At 35.7% G+C, this 11,293-nt stretch overlaps 1 protein-coding gene across 7 annotated transcripts in view; it reads right to left on the bottom strand.

Moving 5' to 3' along the window:
• The window catches only part of CEP152 (centrosomal protein 152), an 86,171-nt gene that overhangs the window by 42,215 nt on the left and 32,663 nt on the right, over positions 1–11,293 (bottom strand). The gene's annotated exons all lie outside the window — the stretch shown is intronic.

Here is an 11,293-nt window from a genome sequence, read left to right as displayed (position 1 = left end):
GGAAAGAAAATAGGAATCATAACCAGGAGAAAAATCAATCAGTAGAAACTGACCCAGGAATGAAAGAGGTAGAATTCAATACATTCCATATGTTCAAGAAGGTGGAGGAAAAAACATGAAAACAAGAAGGGAAATGAAAGACTATATGTCCCAAATTAGACTTGCAGAGACAAAAAAATTAAAATATCTGAAAAAAGCTAGTGGATGAGATTAACAGCATATTTAATACAGCAGCAGAAAAGACCCATGGACATAAAGACATAGCACATTTAAACACACAGGGAAAGAGGACCAGAAAGACACAGCATATTAAATTTTCTAACCTAATTGTAGTTGAAGCCCCAGAAGAAAAGTGGGGAGGGGGATAGGAAAAATATTTGAAAAAATAATGACCGAAACTTTTCTACTTAATGAAAAGTAAAACCCCATAAAATCTTAGAAGCTCAATGAATCTCAAGCACAAAAACATGAAGAAAACCAGCAAAGTTATACCAACATCAAACTCCTTAAACCAATGATAAAGAAAGGGTGCAGGGAGATTCCTGGGGTGGAGACGACCAGAAAGGATTTCTGGATTCTGTGTATAAACAAGCCTCAGCCTAAGCCCTGAACTATGCCTGCATTAAACAGACCCTCAAACCAACAAAGATTTGGAGAATTTAACTCAAATTTGAACCACACACCCACGTCTCACAAAGACTGATCCCTGAAGGGTGCATACACAGGACAGATTCAAACCAATGTGGCAAAGGCTTAGAAAAATGAACTAAGATTTGAAACACACACACGTCTCCATACAACACAAAAATCACAATGTCTAATATACAATCTAAAAATACTCAACAGAAAACTAACAAGGGAAACCCAAATACTAGAACTATCACAAAGAGCTTTAAAAATTTAAAGCAGCTAATACCTATGCTTTATGAGGTCAAGGAAACATAACCGAAATAAATGAAAAGATAGGAATTCTCAACAGAGAAATAAAAACTTTAAAAGAACCAAATTTTTTTTATCATTGAAAAATATATCTAAAAGTTTAAAAAAAAAAAACCTCACTGAACAGGCTCTATAGAATGGAAATGACAGAGGAAAGAAGGAGTAAACTTAAAAATTGTTCAATAGCAATCATCTAATATGAAAACAGGAAAAAGAAAAAAGAAAAAAAACATCAAGTGTCTCGGAACTGTGGGACAATACAAAAAGATTTAACATTACATGTAATTGGAGACCCAGAAGGAAAGGAGGAGATAGAGGCAAAAAAAATTTGAAATAATAGTAGTCAATATTTTCACAAATTTGGCAAAAGATATAATGAATTTACATTTTCAAGAAGCTCAGTGAACCCTAAATGGAATAAACTAAAAGAAAAACACACTTAGACACATCATATTCAAAGTGCTGAAAACTGAGGGGAAAAAAATCCTAAAAACAGCACGAGAAAAACTACACTTTACATTATACACAGAAACTACATTATACACAGAAACAATGACTCAAATAACCATAGATTTCTCTTTAGACATGACTGAGGCCAGAAACAGTGGAAGAGCATATCTTTAAAGCACTGAAATAAAAGAACAGTTGATCCAGATTCTATAATCAGCAAACGTTAAGTGCATTTTCATATAAGGAAACTAAGAATTTGCTGCCAACAGACATACTCTGGGAGAAATGCTAAAAGAAATTCTTTAGCTAACTGGAAATGGTATCTATCAAAGGGAAATCTCTACACTGAAAACTACTAAACATTATTGAGAGAAACTGAAAAGCCCTAAATAAAGGAAGAAGCATAGCATGCACGTTCATAATTAGAAGACTCAATTCTTTATTTCCCCCGGCTTTATTGAGGTATAACTGACAAACAGCAATTTCTTGAGATGTCTATAGATTGATCTATAGATTCAACATTTCAAATTAAAATTCCAGAGGACCTTTTTTGTAGAAATTAACAAGCTAAGAGTAAAATTTATTTTGAAACGCAAAGGATTTAGAATAGCCAGAACAATTTTGAAAACAACAAAGTTGAAGGACTTGTTCAACCCATTTCAAGACTATCAAGCTACACTATGGAGACTGTTACTACCAACAAGACCACTGGAACTGAATGGAGATTACCGAAATAGGCCCACAAACGTATGGTTAACCGATCAGCAGCAAAGATACCAAGACAACTCAATTGGGAAAGAAAAGTTTTTCTGACAAATGGGATTAGATCAATTGGATATTGGAATGAAGAAAATGAACATCAATCTTTCTCTCACACCATACTAAAGAGCCAACTCCTAATGGATCACAGATGTAGATGTAAGAGCTAAAGCTATCAAATTTCTAAAATCGTAAGAGAAAATTCTGTAACACTGAGTAACAATAATACCCAAAAAACATGAACTGTAAATAAGATTAAATTTGAATTCATTAAAACTTAATGGTATCTTTTAAAGAGCAAAAGTTTAAGAAAATGATAAGGTAAACCAGAGAGTGGAAGAAAGTGTTCACAGTTACCAAAGGACTTGTATCCTGGCATATATAAAGATCAAACAACATATACAAACAGCAATTAAGCACATCAAGAAAAAAAAAAAGGAAAGCAAAGCACACCAAAAGGTGCTTAACATTATTAGTCATTAGGGAAATACAAATTAAAACCACCATGAGGTATCACTATACACATACTAGAAGTGCTCAAATTTTAAAAGATTAACACTATCAAGTTGTAACAATGGTGTAGAACAACTGAAACTCTCCAACACTGCTTCTGGGAATGCAAAATGGTATGACCACTTTGGAAAAGAGCATTTATACTATCAACACCTAAATAAAGTTTATTAGAGAAACTTTAAAGCAACCATAAAGGAAAAACAATTGGAGCATAAGTTGAAAGGAAGAGGTAAAATTACCTCCATTAGCAGACGATATATTTAAAAAACAAAATCTCATGGGAAAAACTACTTCAAAAAATTAGAGAATTACAAGGCAACAGGTTATAACACAAAATACAGAAATCATAAACAATACTCAGAAGAAATCATGGAAAAGAACACCTAATTCACTACTGAAAAACAGAATATCTAGGCACCAATGTAACAAAAATTGTGCAAAATCTAAATTCGAAAAACTTCAAAATACTCCATGGGAAGTGTGGAGTATAGCTCAGTGGTAGGGCAAAAGTCCTGGGTTCAATCCGTAGTACCTCCACTAAAAAATAAAACAAACAAGCAAAAAACACTCTTGAAAGACAAAAATAGATTTAAGCAAATAAAAAGACATGCTATATTCTTGAATAAGTAAATTCAATGTCATAAAGATATTAATTCTTCTTGGGTTAATGTACATACTTAATGCAATCCTGGTAAAAAAAATATTATTAGGATTTTTGTCCTGGAACAGAACAAGTTAATCATAAAGTTCATTTGGAAGTGTAAATGAGCGAGAATAATCAGAAATATTTCAACAAGAAAAGCAATTCTAAATAGGTGGTAAAACTAAAGTATAAGACAAAGCAGTAAAGCTTTTAGAAGACAGCGTAAGAGTAAAGCTTCATGACCCTGAAGGAAAGGTTTCTTAAAAGGATTATAAAAAGCACTAACCATGAAGCTTGATAAATTTGACTAAATTAAAGTTTAAAAACTTCCATTCATCAAGAGACACATTAAAAGGTTAAAAAGGCAAGCCACAGAGAGAAGATATTTGCAACACACACAGCCAAATAGCTCTTATCTAGAACAGATACTAAAAAACAAAAAACTCCTACAAATCAACAGAACACATGCATATACAAAAAATCACATAAAAACTAAGAAGAGAGATAAGTCCTTCACATACACACACACACACACAGAGGGAAACACAAACACACATATACATACCACACCCAAGAAGCCAATAAACACAATAGACATTTTTTTTAAATGGAGCTTAATCTCTTTAATACTCCAGGATAATGCAAATAAAAACCACAATAAAATATCACTACACATTAAATGGCTAAAACTAAAAGACTGACAATATGAAGTGTTAACAAGAAGAAAGAGCAGCTACAACTTTCATATACCTCCGGTGGGGATGTAAATTGGCACGACTACTTTGGAAAATAGTTTGGCATCACCTATTAAAGTTGAAACACAAGTACTGCAAGAAATTTCACTTCTAACTATACGCCCAACAGAAATGTATGCCCACTGTACCTGGAAATGACATTAAGAATCTATGGACAGTAGGATGGAAAATAAACTGCGGAACAGTCATACAAATAAAGACACACACACATATTTACATATATAAATGAATGAGCTACAGCTAAATGCAAAAACATAAGTGTCACAAACAGAATGTTGGTGAAAAAAGAAAACTAAAGAATACCTGTATCTATGAAAAACCCACGGCTAGAATTCATGCTTAATGGAGAATGACTGATTGCCTCCTGACAAGGATGCCTGTTCCTGCCACCTCTATTCAACATTTGTACTAGAAATTCTAGCTAGAGCAATTAGTCAGGAAAAAAGCAGTGAAAGGCATCCAGACTGGAAAGAAGGAAGTAAAGCTCTCTCTAGTTTCTGATGACATGATCTTGAATATAAAAGATCCTAAGGAATCCACTAAAAAAGAAAAAAAAAACTATTTGAACTAATTAACAAGTTCAGCAACATGGCATGATACAAGATCAATATACAGTATCAATTCTATTTCTATACACTAGTAGTGAACCACCTAAAAATAAAACAATCCAGCAAAAATAATAGCCAAGAGAATAAAATACTTAACAGGAGTAAATTTAACAAAAGTATATGACTAGTACACTGAAAGCCACAAAATTATAAAAGTATATGAATGGTACACTGAAAGAAATTAAAGACCTAAATAAGTGGGAAAATATCCTGTGTTCGGGGATCAGAACACAGTATCAAGATGGCAATACTTCTCCAAATTGTTCTACAGATTCCATGCAAATGCAAAAACATCCATGCAATGCCTATCAAAATCTGACCTGCTTTCTTTGCAGAAATTGACAAACTGATCCAAAAATTCGTATGGAAATGCAAGAGATCCAGATTAGCCAAAGAAAATCTTGGAAAAGAAGAACATAGTTGAAGACTCACTTTCCAATTTCAAATACTACAAAGATAAAGCAATCTAGGCAGTATGGTACTGGCATAAGGTCATGTAGCTCACTGGAACAAAATTAAGAGCCCAGAAATAAGCCCTCATACTTAGAGTCAATTGATTTAAGGGTGCCAAAACAACTAAATGGAGAATAGTCTTTTCAATAAATGGTAAGGAATAACTGGATATCTAAATGCAAAAGAATGAAGTTAGATTCCCACCTCATATCATATGCAAAAATTAATTCAAAATGGATCTCAAGACCTAATGTAAAAGATAAAACTCTTAGGAGAAATCACAGGCATAAATCTTTAGAACACTGGATTAGAGAATGGTTTCTTAGACACCAAAAGAACAAGCTACTAAAGAAAAAAATACAGAAGTTGGACTTCATAAAATTAGACTTTTGTGTTTCAAAGGATGCTATTAAGAAAGTGAAAAGACAACTCACTGACTAAGAGAAAATACTTACAAATAATGTATCTGACCAGAGACTTGTATTCAGAATATATAAAAGCTCTTAAAACTAAACAAAAAGACAACCCAATTTAAAAATGAGGAAAAGAAAAGACATACAAATGGCCAATAAATACATGAAAAGATGTTGAACATAATGAGCCATCAAATAAAAACCACATCATTAGCAAATCACAAAAAAAATGAAACACTCATTCATCGCTGGTGACAATGTAAAACGATGTAGCCACTTTGGAAAACAGTTTGATCACTTTTCAAAATGCTGAATGTTAAGTTACCATATGACCCAGCAATTCCACTCCTAGATACACATCTAAAAGAACTGAAAACATACGTCCACTAAAAAATATGCAGTACTCAACAACAGCCAAAAGGTAGAAACAATCCAAATAAATGTCAATCGGGTGATGAATAAATAAGCAAAATGTAGTATATTCATACAACGGAATATTATTTGGCTATAAAACGGAATGAAGCACTGACACATGCTACAACACGGATGAACCTTGAAAGCATTATGCTAAGTAACAGAAGCCAATCACAGAAGACCACATAGTATATGAATCCATTTATGTAAAATGTACAGAACAAATCCACAGAGATAGAAAGTAGTGTTTATCTGGAGCTGTGATAATGGGGAATGCCCGATGGTGAGTACTGGATTTCTTTTGGGGGATATCAAAATGTTCTAAAATTGGGTTGTGATGATAGATACACAACCCTGGGAATATATTAAACACACTTAACTATACACTTCAAATGTGTGATTTTTTGGTATTTGAAATACAGCTGACCCTTGAATAACATAGGGGGTTGGGGGTACTGACTCCCTGCCCCCACCGCCTCCTGCAAGTTGAAAAACCCACCTACTGGTATCCCTGTTGTTTCTGCCTCAAAAACTCACTCAGCCAAGGGCAGAAAGCTCAAACAGTGTGGACAGAATCAGGACTCAAATCCTAGTTCTTCTCATGTTACAATATGATCTCTGGTAGAACACAAACTTTTCCCCCACATTTAAATTACAGATTTGTAAAAATACAGGTACTATATTACGTATAAGTGGAACCCCTGCAGTTCAAACCCACGTTGTTCAAGTCAACTGTATATCTCAATAAAGCTGTGGAAGAGAAAAAGACACACCTAATGTATGAGTTCCTTCTGTATAAAGGCAAAGCTAATCTACAGTATGTAGGCATGGATAATTAGATTTTAAAAGATAACAACAACAAAAAAACCCAGAAAATAACTGCCATTAACAGTTAAGAAAGTAGTAGCCTCCAGGTTACACCTGGAAAGAGGGATATGGGCAGCTGCTGGCAATGTTTATTTCTTGACCTAGGTAGTGGTTCCACGGGAATTCACTTTAAAATCATCAAGTTGTACACTTACGTTCCCTTTATGGGTTATATTTCACAATTTTAAAAAGTTTAAAAAGTAAAATAAAACTATAAAAAGTACTAGCCAGGGAAATGTGTACGGGATCTTATGGTAGCTCACAGAGAAAAAAAAATGTGACAATGAATATATGTATGTTCACGTATAGCTGAAAAATTGTGTTCTACACTGGAATTTGACACAACATTGTAAAATGATTACAAATCAATAAAAAATGTTAAAAAAAAAAAAAAGTACTAGAAAAATACCATCAAGAAATCATAAGGGAAAAAAGTGCTGGATCTAACTACATAAAATTTTGAAACAGGAAAAGTGATATCCCTCAACACTGGCCAGGGTACAGGAAACAGGTACTATCACACGGTGTGGGTAATAATGCAAACTGCAGGGCAGCTTAGCAACATGTACCAAAAGCCTCAAATACATGCATACTCTTTAACAAGAATATCGCCTTAAGGAAATAACCAAAGATTTGAATAAAGATTCGACTACAGATATGCTTATAATAATAATACTGCATTACTTACAGTTTTAAAAAATTTAAACAAATGTATTACTAAAATATAGTTCATTCATCTACATATCCACTAGTAAGTATTTACAATATTTACTGACATCTAAAGATCCCATAATATACAAAGTCAAGACACATTATAAAGTAGTACATTCAATATTATTTTATCTTTTAGAAACACACAAAACAGATAATGTACAAGTTATATATCAAAATGTTAATAGTGGTTTTCTTCATGGGAAGTAAAATTATATATATATATATATACACACACACATATACAGAGAGAGAAAGGGGATGAACAAAACATTATGGGGTTTTTTTTAACATTATAAAAGGAATCTCTGGCAATACAGTACATATTTATCAATATACACAACTTTTGGATGTGTAATATAGTGGAAATATGTCTATATGTGTAGATCTCACCAGCTTAAACCACTTCTAATTATATAGAAATATAAAAAACAGAAATTGTATAAGAAATGTAAGCTATATTACAGCACATCTTTCCTGTGCTGTAAGACATGGTGAACTAACTTTTTCTGCTCAGCTAACAAATTATGCATCCCGAGTTTTTCTTACTCAACACTGACCACTGAAATAGCACATCATGTACTCCTAGAGGGAGCCAAGTCAGAGAGCAAAAAAAGTGCTTGCTAAAATAATTTTCCCTTCTTTCCCAAAAGGGAAAAGTCAGCAGTGGTGACCAGCCCTGTATTGGGCTCACTAGTGAGACCTGTGGAAGTTGGTTCCTCTGAATCCAAATAAACTGTAGTCCCTTACAAAGCCTGCTGAGAAGACCAAAGGGGAAAGGCATTCCACTTGTTAAATGTTTATGACTTGAGCTTCGCAGCCAACTATAATAAGGGAGAGGGGAAGCTGTCTGCAGGCTGCACGCAGACTTAGCTCCTCGGATTCCATGCATGTGAAATAGAACACTGAGGCTAAACCCTTCAAGTTTACTAGGCAGTAGCTGGAGGGAGGTGGTAGTTGGGAATGAAAACTTGGAGCCGCTAATATTTGGGTCAGTGATTTGAAAGCAGCTCAAGTCAACAAAGAACTAAAACTCTCACTCCCTTTTGTTCTAAGAACCACAATCCAGCAGAGGAAAGGTACAAACCTAATCTCTCTTATATCGCCTTTCACTTTGAACTAAGAATAAATATTTTTACTTTTTCCTCAAAGCTGAATGCTTACCCATTAAAATGCTGGTGGGAGGGATGACCATAAGCTAACCTTTCTTTGCTGGTCCTGCCCTCCACTGACCATCTTCCTCCTGAGCCTCAATGACTACCCACCCGCTTTAGTTATTCCCCACTTTTCCTGGTGGACGTGGCTGGCACTCCTTTTACTACGATAACCGCGTGATGTCTCAAGTTTATTATCTATCAGAATGTGCTTTATTATCAGAATGTGCTTTAAATTACTGTCGGGTTTTGGTTTTGAGTGCTAGTTAAATAGAAAGGGCAGGGAAGTCAATACATTTTAGTAAACTCCATGATGGAGTAAGTCTACTTGAAAAGATAAACCTATACACATATACCTGTATTCTCTACCCAATTCCCTGGCTAATTATGGCACAAATTAAGTAATGAGTTGGAGAGAAATCTTTTTTTGGCAAGAACTAACTCTTCAATCCTCTAAAATACAAGTCAAAGAAAAAATGAAGTTTAAGGCGAAAAGGTCTGACTGCCATGTAAATATGAACCAACAGGTTTACGTGACAGTAAAGTTCTGGGTTCAAGTACCAGTTATGTTGCTAAGGGTCTGTCCTCTTGAGCTAACAAGCTTGGTGATCTGAGCCCCAGTTTTCCCAACTCTAAAATGGTAATAAGGATCCGACATTTTCCCCAAGATTTAAATGAGGATCAAGAACTATTTGTAAAATATGTGTTGAATCAGATGTGGATTAATATAAAATCTGATCGATGGTATATTTTGACCAAGGATCTCTTAATCAGTGGTAGCTATTATTATTACTAATTAAGTGCCTAATAACTGCTAGAACTTATTACATGAGGTCCTTTACCTTTACATTCATTTTCTATTTTAATCTTCATTTTAATTTCCCCAAGGGATATGCTATAATCTACCTGACAGAAAAAGCCTGATAAGAAACCGGGCTCAGAAAAGTCAAGAAACTTGCCCAAGGTCATAAAGTTAGTAATAAATGGCAAAACTATGAATCAAAACAAATCTGGATCTAAAGACCATGCTCTTTCCACTAGCCCCTTAGAATTAATCTGGCATTAACAGGAAATGAGGCACTCACAGCAGTAAATTTTCCAGATGACTACATTTTAACTTTAAATTTTTATGTAAATCTGTTTAGAGCACATTCATCCTCTTTTGCTTTAATTAACTAACCAAAGCTGAAGGCTTTCTTCGACAACTCCGGATCGCGATTGTGGACATTCTGATGTGGGCGACAACGTGCCTACATCTACAAAGCTGTGTACCCTGGTGCTCGGCAGCCCCGGCACCGCAGGTTCCTGTTCCTCTCTCCCTGCTGAGGCTAAGCTGTCTGGCTGCAGCACTGGCAGTACCTCTCCCAACAACCCGACCCAGTTCCTCTGTGGCCAGGCAGAAAATCGGGTAACTCATGGGGTACCAACAAATCTAAGTCAACATGGCCCTGGGATAAGAGCCGCAAGGTGGCTCCTAGTACGTCCATCACATAATCTAGTTCTGCTATTTGCCTCTTTGCTTCACTTTTGGGACTATAGTTGTGACCTGCTGAGATGCTGTCCCTAAAGACTGACCTCCAGGTAAGTGTGAAACCCAACAGGACCCCATGGAGTCCCCCAGACACAAAATCCTTTTCCCATCTATCATTTCTTGTTTATAGGAAAAAGATGTCAGCCTTCTGGACCTTCCCTGAGTTCCAAAGGGCAGATTCAAACAGTTACTAATTAGGGGAGTGAGGGAATGCAGAAAGAAACAATAGGGAAGCCGGGGGGAGGTGGGGGAGGCCTGGTCCTGGTGCCCCCTTGGGGGGAATGTGCATAACAACTTGATACAAATCTCTGAATTCTACTGGAACTAGGACCCTCACCCAGGTGGAGGATGGTAACTTCAGGCTGAGCATAAGCACATGGACACCAGACTGGTTGGAACCAGAAGGCTGATGACTGAGACTCCTGGACCACCACCCTGTTACCTCCCCATCAACCAATGAGAGGAGGGTTACACACCCTGCAGCCCTCCCCCCAAATTTTGCCTATAAAAACTTCTTGCCTGAAACCCATCAGGGTGCTTGGGTTTTTTGAGCATTATCTGCCCCAGAGCATTATTGTCTGGTGCTCTACAATAAATGCTGCACTTTCTTTCACCACAACCCAATGTTAGTACATTGATTTATTGCACACAGGCAAGTCTGGTTCGGTAACAAATGGTATCTTAATAAACTAACATAGCATCTTGTTTCACAATATTACCTGATTTGAGATTTTCACCTACTGAATCTCATCTTACTGTTTTGAAAATGGAATCACAGTACTAAAATACGTAAGTTCTAAAACCCACTGTGGAACAAACAAACCCTTCAGGAGATTTATTTATTTGTATTTAGTTGCATGATGCCCGAAACACAACAGGTAGTAAACACTCTCACTAAACAATAATGATGGTAACCATAGTCTTAAACTATAAACTGGATAGTGGTGGCTTCATTCAAGAATGTATTCAAGGGGGTAGGGTGTAGCTCAAGTGGTGGAGCGCATGCTTAGCCTGCTCAAGGTCCTGGGTTCATTCCCCAGTAGTTTCTCTAAAAATAAATGAATGAATAAACCTAATTACCCC

The sequence above is a fragment of the Camelus ferus genome, chromosome 6, assembly GCF_009834535.1.
Source record: "Camelus ferus isolate YT-003-E chromosome 6, BCGSAC_Cfer_1.0, whole genome shotgun sequence".
Classification (NCBI taxonomy): Eukaryota; Metazoa; Chordata; class Mammalia; order Artiodactyla; family Camelidae; genus Camelus; species Camelus ferus.
This window is presented reverse-complemented; position numbering and strand designations above follow the sequence as displayed.